At 37.3% G+C, this 10855-nt stretch overlaps 1 pseudogene; it reads right to left on the bottom strand.

The window, feature by feature from the left end:
- Nucleotides 1–8: 8 nt before the first annotated feature.
- LOC114734445 (proline-rich extensin-like protein EPR1) lies at nt 9–7312 on the bottom strand (annotated as a pseudogene).
- Nucleotides 7313–10855: the final 3543 nt, after the last annotated feature.

The raw sequence follows: 10855 nt of genomic DNA, 5'->3' as shown, positions 1-10855 counted from the left end.
CGGAATGTCTCCTCTGTGCATATGCCTATCAACTTGACCAAATTTCTATGGTGCAAACGGCTAGCATCTCAACTTCAGCTAGGAATTCACGATCACCATGATGATCCTCCCTCTTTAGAACCTTGACTGCCACTTTTGTCCCATCATCAAGAGTATACCACTATAAACACGACGCCCAAAACCACCTTCTCCAAGTATTCTTGAAGTATGAAACTTATTAGTCTCTCTCAATGTCACTCATGCTGAAATTCTTGGCAGAACCTTTATAAGCTGCAATGCTAGATCGAAATGATGAAGATGCAGAAACTGGCCCACCTCCAGTCACTGACCCAACAGTGCCTGTGAATTCATAATTTTTGTTTCTTAAGCTAGTGGCAGAAGATTGATCAATCAAAACGTTACTGCAGTTGTGTAATATGGCAACATCCATAACTAACCAACTTCAATTATAACTTAAAAAAATGTGATATTAGTTATAGCTTAAAAATATGATGATAGAAAAATGATCCATCCAACTGATTTGAATAAGTGCAGTTGAACCTTTTTCTTCCGGCTAAGGTTCCATCCTTGTTTTCCTTGTTCTATAAGATAAGAACCAATAAGCTAGTTTCAGTTTGTAAATAGTGTTGTACTCAATAATTGACCACTTAAACAAAAGCTTTTGCTCATCCCAAGCAGTTGACAGGACAAAATGCGCAAGTTCATTTGTTTTTAAGATGTCAGCAGTTGCATTACCTGGGGTTTTCGAAAGAGAAGGTGGCAAAGTCCGCGGAGTTGATGCTGTTTGAGATACATGATCTCTGCGCTTGAACAACAAGACCCATGCGGCAGCAGAACATAAAAGAACAGCTACAAATGCTGAAAGTGAAATAATGGCAATCACACCGCCACTAAGTCGATTTCTATGCTGTCTTTTTGGTATGTCCACCCCAATGGGCTTTATTGCCCTTCCATTGTTGCCATTAGAATATGGCCCACCATCTATCATTGTCATGCTTGGTGGTAGAGGAGGCGATGGCGGTAAGCCTATACATAGAGGAATTCATAAGATTTCTCACCAAAATGGTAAGGGGGGTGGGGATTAAACAAGGAATTCCAAATTTGTATATACCTGGATAGCTCACATATAACACTTCATAGTCTCCAAAGTAGGAAGCTTTTATAGCAACCTTTTTATGCCAAAATCTCTGAGAGGTCAAAAAAGCTGTATTGTTATCAAAAATTTCCCCAAGTGGAACCAGATCAATTAGGACATCGGTTTCGTCTGGTTGCTGATCAGCTGATTTAGCTCCCATTATGCGAACTTGACTTTGCTTCATGAAAACCCCAGTGGAAATTTCAGAAGCCAATTCTGAAACCAAAGGGAAGAAGGTATAAAGAGAAACACCAAGGCGAAGACCAACTTGCATGGGCCATACACATCTGCAGGGTGCTCCAGGGGGAGAATTTGTATAGGGCTCAGTGCAAACGGTTGATAAACAATCTGAAGGAGAAAAAGCGACACTATATTTCAGTAAAATGAATAAGGCTTGCAATAATTAAAAGAATGAACAAATCTTTACAGGCAAATAAAGAGATTAAGGAAATAAGGTGCTAGCCTTCATTAGGAGGAGGAGGTGGAAGTGCTTGAACTTTCGGCTGGACGGGTGTCTTAGGTCTCTTGGAAGAAGACCCAGGAGGCGATTCAGGAGAAAGAAATGGTACTTGCAATAGAAAACACAATAAATCATGCTAAGTGGAAAACGAATGATAATGAAAAGACATTATTTTCAAATATAACTTTCAATTAATCAAAAGGATGTAATTTTTCCTTCTTACTTTTGGCAGGATGAGGGCCAAATTTGAACAATGGAGATGGAGCATGTGAAACCTGGCTTCTTGGTGGCATAGTTGGGAAAGAGAATGTAGTAGCTGAAGTTCCAACCAAGAAGAAAAAGTGTCAGAAACTAAAATTCCTTTCACCTCTCTTCTCTAACTCCTAGAATAATGGCAAACGAAATTGTTTGTACTTGTAATTTGCAAAGGTACCTGGGTTCGCTGGTGGTGGAGCATAATGTCTTCGTCCACTTGTTGGGAGTAATGAAGGAGGCATTGCTTGACCTATATCAAGTAGTGAAAATGACCAAAAATAAGTAAGAAAGCAAAAAGGAGGAGTTATGCTAAATTACAGTAAGTAAATTATGCAAAATGATAGATCAGGTATCACATCAAACCTTGGTTAACTGAAGTGGGAGGAGAGACTAGATCTGATGATGCTGGAGCAGGACTGGTGACTATGTTTTTGTGATGATGCTCACGTGCAGCAGGGGCTAAAGCACAAAAAGTATCAATAACTCAGGAAAGTTATTGTGGAAAGTGATGCGGCCAAGGTGATAGAAGCTATTCAACAGAAAAGAGATATTGAAGGATGCCATCTTTTATCACAAGAAACTGATGATGTTCAAATGGCAATTGGAGTTCCAGCACGTTTATAGAGAAGGTAATAGAAGTGCAGATGTTATGGCAAACACGAATCTGGATCAGAATGAAATATTGACAATATGCGCGTAAAACAGCCTTCAAGAGATACTACATGAGGATGCAGTCAGACTGGGAGTCCCTCATAGAATTTTTATTCTGTAATTTAGGTCCCGTTTTGTATTTTGGGCTTTGCCCCATTCTTATCACCCAAAAAAAAAAAAAAGGTATATGCAACTTGTGAAAAGTAGGTCCAGTGTTGCATACCTTGGGCTGGGGAATGTGTTAAAGCTGGAAGTGGCTTTGATCGTCTATACAAAGGTGCAGCAACTGGTGCTCCACCCTTTTTCCAATTGATAATTCTGGAAGGAGTTGATGAAGGAGAGACAACAGGTGCTGGAACACAAGTTTTCCATCAATAAAATGTCCATGAATCACAATATTATCTCAAAATAGCATTTAAATTTCACAACTAAATAAAGAAATTAAAGCAACCAGATACAAATGCTAGACATAATACCACAATGAGACATAATACCGTGGCGAGACACAAAAGATAAGGTTAATGTAGTGAGAACAAAATCAATCATATTATAGTGTTAGTGCTGACAATTGTGAATAAACTCAAGCATTGAGCAAAGGTATTGCAATTTGAGGGATCTGGATTCATATTTCTCATTGTTGTAGAATCATTTGACAATTGAAGTTAACTCAAAAGACATCACAACTATGCAGTCATGATCATCTATAGCTTGATCCAACTGTCGAGGTATCTGGATTCACATTTCTCACTGGCATATAATGATGTGAGATGGGAAATGGGGGACACACCCGAATCTCATTTTGCAATATCAACAAAATAGTAATTAAAATTGAAGAAAACTAACAACAGACATGATCATCTATAGCTTGATCCAATTGTTAAGGTATCTGGATTCATATGTCCAACTGCCATCTCACCTTGTGAAATGGGGAAAAAAAAAAGAAATGCAATCACTTGTCATTTTGGAATTTCAACGGAAAAGCAATTTAGCCAGGCAACTGAAAAAACCATATCCTTTAAGTGAAGAAACTATGCTTACAAAATGAATAGTGTGAATAAGTGAATGAAAAGTAGGGAGAGAAAAATATTCTCTATTTTAAAATCTGCACCTGGTAATTCTGATGGAGATAATACTGGTTTAACTGGGTGGACGGACGGTGGTGGGTTAACGGGAAGTGCACTTGATGGTGATGCAACCGGTGCTGCATAAATACAACGAATGAACAACAATAAGACAAATAGAAGTGATCCGCTAAATAGAAATCCAAATATTTCATTTCTTCCTCTCTTTTAACAAATTAAGGTACTGAAATTTACCAGGTAATACAGGCCAAAACAATTACCAGGTAATATAGGTGGAGTTAAACTTGGGGAAATAGGGTGAACTAGTGGTGGGTTGTGTTGCACTTTTCTTGGGGAGGATGCAACAGATCCTGAATCCAATGAGAACGAGGAAAGTCAGAACCACATGGTTGAATTCTAGAGATGACTTGACAAGACTTCATCACATACCTGGCGACACTGGCCCTGGGGTGCGACCCTTGTTTGGAATCCTTTCGTGAACTTTAGGCGGTAAACTTCCATGTGTGGTTGGTCGGCTGACTGGTGAAATTTGAGGCAAACTGGCAGGAGGTACAAGAGAGGCTGTTCAAAATGCAATTAAAGAGAAGACCAAGGTCAATGCAAATAAAAATCTTGTTATGAGGAAAAAGTCAAAAAAGAAAATTCAGGCTCTTTGGTAATGTTCCTGTGACAACATAACAAGACCTTTGTCACATACTTGTATTCCTACTATGGATATTAGGAGGTAAACCTCCATGTCCAGTTGGTTGGCTGATTGGTGAACTGTTTGGCAATTTGGCAGGTGGTACTGCTCGGGCTGTTAAAATACAATAGAAAATCATATTTTAAATCAACAGTGGCCGGAAGCTGACAACAACAGGAAAGGAGTTTAAACCATCTTGTAAGAATTCACATTATTTGAGAAGATTTTCATCACATGCCTGGTAAAGCTGCCTCAGGCGCGTGACCTTTCTTTGCATCACTTTTGTGAATAATGGGTGGAAAACTTCCATCTTCAGTTGGTGGGCGGCCCGGTGAGATTTTGGGTAAATTGATAGGAGGTGTTGCAGCTGGAGCAGTTCAAATATGCAATTGAATAGCACATATAGGGTCAATACCAGAAATGACAGAAGGGAAATCACAAGACATGACAAATGTATCATCACATGCCTGGTGAAACTGGCTCCACGTGGTGACTCTCATTTGCATTTCTTTTATGTGGAAAATCTGGTTCAACTGGCAAGCCAACTGGTGAATGTTTAGGCATATCAACAGAAGGTGGTGCAATGGGGGCTGTTCAATATGCGATAGAAGAGCAAAATATCAGTCAAATTCAATTAGAAGCTAGACTAACCAGCCCCCTTCTGGAAAAAAAAAATACAAGGCCATGCACAATGTACCTGGGACATCAGGTGTGGAGACTGGAGGTGTCAAAGCAGGTTCTATTCTTTGAGGTGGACTTGGTCGTACTGGTGGTGGCACTAGCCCTTGTGAAGTTGAGGGTGGAGGAACAACCTTATGCGATGAAGGTGGTAATCCTGTTGCACTTGGTGGTGCAGATGGCTTAGTTAAGGGTGGAGGAACAACGCTGTATGGTGGACGTGGTGATATTGCAGCACCTGTACTTGGTGATGGAGGTGGCTCAGTAGAGGGTGGGGGGTCAACGTTAGATGATGCGGGTGGTAATATTGTAGCATTTTTACTAGGTGATGCAGATGGCTCAGTTGAGGGTCGAGGAACAACCTTAAATGATGGAGGTGGTGACATTGTCGCACTTGTACTTGCTGATGCAGATGGTTCAGTTGAGGGTGGGGGAACAACCTCAAATGATGGAGGTGGTGACATTGTCGCACTTGCACTTGGTGATGCAGATGGCTCGGCCCCCGTTGTTTTCTTTGGCAATTGAGTTGTGGGAGGTGATAATGTAACTGAATGGTGCAATAAAGGCCCTGAGTGGTGAAAACACCAGCTTCTGGATCAGAGGATGCTATAATAAATTAACATTCTATGAGAATGAAATTACCATTTGGCACGGCCGGTGTATTTGGGGCAATCGGTCCCCGTGACTTTTTGGGAGAAGAATGCACTGGCATCGTTGCTGGGGATGGGAAACAGCAAAATCTAGAAGATAAATAGAAAAGCACAAAACAGCAGAAGAAACTGATTAGGACCATGAACAACTGACACCAAGCGAAAAAAACAAAAAGCTCAAAATTCATCCCATGTTGCATTATCTGAGTCTGAACCCCGTGACTCTCCCTGGACACCACCAGGCCCCCGAGTTTCTTTTCTAGGTAGGAGGAATGACAGGAAAGAATATTGGAGATGGAGATATACTGAACCCTAAAAGAATACAGTATATCAAGAAATTACCAAGTCTAAGCTACCAGAAACCCCACAATTGCCAAATATGACAGACTTCCAGTAAAATATGGCTTTAAATCTATGAAGCCCATCTACTTCCTCACCCGCATAAAAAAATGAATATTTCAGGTCATGAGTCATTATTCCGAGGATTACAGTAGCTGTCAAACAAGTCCGTTGATGGAGGAATATGCAATCTATTCACAGGGAAAAAGCGCCTTCATAGCAAGAATCTTCTTATCATATAACGATAAGGCGAAAAACAACCAAAAAGAACCATAAATCACTGGATTAATAGATGCTGAATAGGGGGGAAATTATTAACTTCAGAAAACCATGGTTTGAAAATATCAGTCACATTGCTGCAATTCGAGCCAATATCTTTTGGTTCTAAAAGCACATCGCCCAGAAAGAATATGAATGGACAGTGAGCTCCTGGGTCCGAAACCGACCCACAGAAACAACCGCTGTTTTTAATTCACTATTTAAAAGTAGATTATGTGAGCAATGCAACCAGATAATAGAGAGAAGAAAATGACATCCGATGCCCCATTTGGCGATCTTAGCTATTTGCCAAGCTCTGATTTTTGCTTATGCAAGATATGACGATCCAGATGGACTTTAGCTTCTCAGTGTCACAGTTTACAACAACATTAACAAAATATGGCGAACCCAGATCAAATACTTTTAGATTGTGCACAAGTTTAAATGAAGAATTCTGAAAATTTAATATTTACCTCTAGATCCTTCTAGTCCCAAAGCATAGCTAATGATGAAGAGCTTCACCAGCAAAAGAATGGACAACGGAAACAGCCCCATCCCATAAGAATAATCACCGAGTCTCAATACAACCCCCTCAGTTGTAATAAATAAGAGAATAAATTACAGACTTTGAAAGTTGATAACTTGAAGCAAGAATAAACGGAGGAGGTTGATTTGTAGACGACCCACATATATTGATAGCAAAGCAATGAGAAGGTAACTAATGGGATAACCCAGAACAGTGTCTATTGAGAGAGACAGGGGGACGCAAAGCAACTGTTTGCTGAAAACACGAGCTCTGATATAGAAAGAACTTGGAGGCCTCCATGTAAGGCAGGAGAAAAAGAACAACTCGCTGCAATAATCGCTGCTTATGATTCCAGATTAAAACTGATCCAGAAGAAGAAGAAAACTGTACAGCCCACACAAACTCATACAAAAACTTGAAAAGAGGAAGCGAAAGTGGAGAAAATGGCCACTTCCCAGATCTCAGAGAGCGGGGGAAAGGAGAGAGGCAGTTGAGGTGGGACAGAGGCTTTCTGGTTAGAGCACAGTAATAGAGTATAATTAATTATTTTGAGTGGGAAAGTGAGGTTCCAGCATGGTGTGCCAATGGAGGATTATTACCAAACTTGGTTCGGTTCCGATCGGTTGCCCGGCTGCTTTTCTTCTTTGATGTTCTCCCATGTGGAAGCTCTCCTCGGCCGTCCGTAGATTGTGATTTATTGACACCGGAAAATGTCACGTGTCAATATCTCCTTTTGACACGTCATCCACTAAACCCCACAACAACAGGTTTTCGGTTTATGATTTATCAACGGTTATTATGACTTTAGCGCCAAACAATAAATGAGCATGCCATTGAATTGACGACAAGTTTTCGATTAAAAATTAAAATACAAGTAACATATACAGGCAATTTTAATTTTAAACTTTAAACAATTTTTTAATTAATCTGCTTTTATTTTACCGGCAATTAATCCGCATATACATAGAGGAGAAGGAAAAAAAAAATTAATGAGGATGCGAGTTGTCACCATGTTGCCAGAGGGAAAAGGCAGATTAAGAAAACTGACAATAAAAGTTGCAAAATGTGGCACCCGTGACCCTCAATTATAATTATAAGTGACAAGAGGGGGGGGGCCAAAAAAACAGAGGTGTGATATATTTATATATATTAGCTATCAGATTCAGTCGGCAAAATAAAAAGCAAGTTCACAGGTTTTTTATGGGGTAAATTTAAGAAAGAATGAAAGAATAGAATAACAGAGATCATGCATGAATATCAGTGAAGATCATTTTGTTTATATTTTTATTTTTTAAAGAATTAAATTGATCAAAGAATTTATTTAAAATCTTGTACATAATGCAGGGATGGGGTGGTATAGTTTTAATTTTTTTTTTCCTGGTAAAAACTCTTGTTTCAACGTTTAATTTTGCACTTTATATTGATTGTCTTTAATTATGAGAAAATCATAGTACAAAAAATTGAGAGGAAAGCCACCACCTGCTTTTTGGAGATTGATTATAGCCTAACTCACAAGTCAATCTGCTTTAACTAACACTTGGAATATTAGTTTATTTCTGCCAAACTAACCCACCCTTGAACGTTAAGCAAATACTACTAATAATGATGTTATAAAATTACAAACAATCACATTAACTTGAAAACAAAGGCATGATTGAAGACTCAAATTACCCATATATATATATAGAGTACCATCATGAATATGAGAGGTGAGGCTGAAAGAAAGTACATGAGAGATGGGTTATGGAAGACTTGAGCATGACCCTTTTGCATAATTTTTTTTTTTAACAAGAATTGTATTCAAAAGATTATCTGCTTCTTGAATTCCTTCCAAGTAACACCAATAAGATATAATGCGGTTTTCGTCATTGTAAAGAGATTGACAAAATCGCCGTACTTTTTACTGATCAGGACAATCATTTAATAAGTGAGACCCATCCGTCTTATATATGTTTCTCTCTCTTACAAATTGATGAGGGAGGTCAAACTTGATATTGATCATGTCTGGTTACTTAAGCTAGTCTTGTTTAGTTTAATTAAGTTTAGATTGAAGTAATTTCAGATCAAATGGACATAGAGGAAAGTGGAGATGTGATGCGCGAAGAAAGTGGCCCACTGATCCAAGTCCCGTGATGTCTCTCGGTTGGATTATAGTGCGTGCAAAAGTGTGAGGTGCCACACAACGCTTGTTGCTTAATTTGTTTGTGTCCACATCCGCATTGTGGCTCCGCCACCTGACTAATTCTTTCTCAAGTTCATGGCCCCCAAGAATTTTCTCAATTATATTCCTCATTTGCCCTTTATATTCCTCATAGTAGAACCCTCCAACTATATTCAAATTAGGAATTTGAGCGGGTTACGAGTTCAATCCTACTCGTAACATTAGATTGTTACTGTGTATCCCTTTAATTTGAAAAAAAAAATCAAATTAGCAACCACTCAACATTTGTCACTCTATTTAATTGTTTAATTAGGAATGGTGTTTGACGCAATATATATATATGCTCACTACTGAACTAATCTTCTGAAATCCGCATGTATATTTAAGAATGTATGCAAGTTTAATTTGTATCGAATTTTATAGAGGGCTGTTTTATTTCATCTCTTTTTTTTTTTTGTTTGGTTTAATTGGGAACCATTGAAGGAAGGGGACCAAACTTGTGGGGAACATATTTGTGAGATCCAAAGGACAGAGATGATTCAGAAATCAGAAAACAACAGAGAAAGAAGGAGAAAATGAATGGCATGTGAGTTCTGGTTTGGGCGTTTGGCAATTGCGAGCAAGAATCTGATGGTAGGGTCACACCCCATCCAGCAAGTATCCATCAGATATATATATATATATATATTTCATTATTTCTTGTGTATGCACACACATCAACACAATCTTCTGGACTTGCCTTGTCCTTCACCGTCCTCCTTTTTATCTATTGCCTTGAGGAGATTAAATAATGTAAATAAATTATTCTAAAATATTTATATTTTTTAAAAAAACTAATTTGCCTGACTTGTGAACTAATATATAATCTAACAATACACATAAATAATTTAAAAAATTATGTAATATATATTATAATTAAGTAATTTATTTAGTTTTTAAAAAAAAAAATTATATTAGTTAATTGAATTTTTTATTAATGAGCAGAAACGATACCGAAATAAAATCCTTCTCGCTTAAACATGTGACTGCCACCATTTTTCATTTAATCTATTTATTCAGTACTAAATATAACTAGTTAAAAAGTTCATTTTTATCCTAATATATGATAAAAATCTCAATTTATATTATCTTTCATGTTTACTATTTCTTCAAACTACCCATATTAATGTATGTAATTAATATGAGTATTTTTTAATATAAATAATTAAAAAGAAAGCCAGTTTATGAAAATTAACATATATTTTTTAATCAATATCTAATTTAACTAATTTTTTCAGTTAGTATAAATGACTTATCTAGTTGTTATACTTAATATTTTAGGATGGGAGAAAATAGATTGTCTGTGAAAATATCAAGTGAAAAATTTACTTTCTTATTAAAAAAAAAAAAAAACAAAATTTTCTCCAAGACCACAAGTGTCAAACTCCACTCACGTCCAATGGAGGCATCTGATCCGTGATGCATCAACGGCAAGGTCACCTGTCATGTCTTTGTTTTCTTGCTGCCTGCTTCGCCACCCCACTCTTCTCCCCCTTCTTCTAATTTTTTCTTTTTTAGAAAAATCAATTATATTGTTTCGTCTCCTACTTTCCTCAAAATTTTAGTGTAATATATTATCTGCGTATGAATTGATAATAACAAATAAAATAAATCCTTATTTAACAGGCCATCAAAATTTGTCACTTTACCTCCATTATATTATACAGAAAAAAAAATTTCAATGATTCTAAAACTACGTCCCCTCTAACTCTATTCATAAGAACACGTTTCATTAAAACTAAATAAATAGGGTGTTCGGATTCATTTTTTAAAATGATTTTATAAAATATGAGATAAGTATTAAAAAAAATTTATCTTGGCTTACATAAAAGTATTTTTTTTAAACATTTTTTAAAATAGACCATTGCTTGCCTTGGTCCGCGACATTATTCAGTATAGGGTAAGGATTCTTTTATGTAATATGGAGGGTGAATCCAAT

The sequence above is a fragment of the Neltuma alba genome, unplaced genomic scaffold (assembly GCF_004799145.2).
Source record: "Neltuma alba isolate B1F8T4 unplaced genomic scaffold, ASM479914v2 tig00002636_pilon, whole genome shotgun sequence".
Lineage (NCBI taxonomy): Eukaryota > Viridiplantae > Streptophyta > Magnoliopsida > Fabales > Fabaceae > Neltuma > Neltuma alba.
The sequence above is the reverse complement of the archived record's forward strand: the minus strand, read 5'-3'. Positions and strand labels throughout refer to the sequence as shown.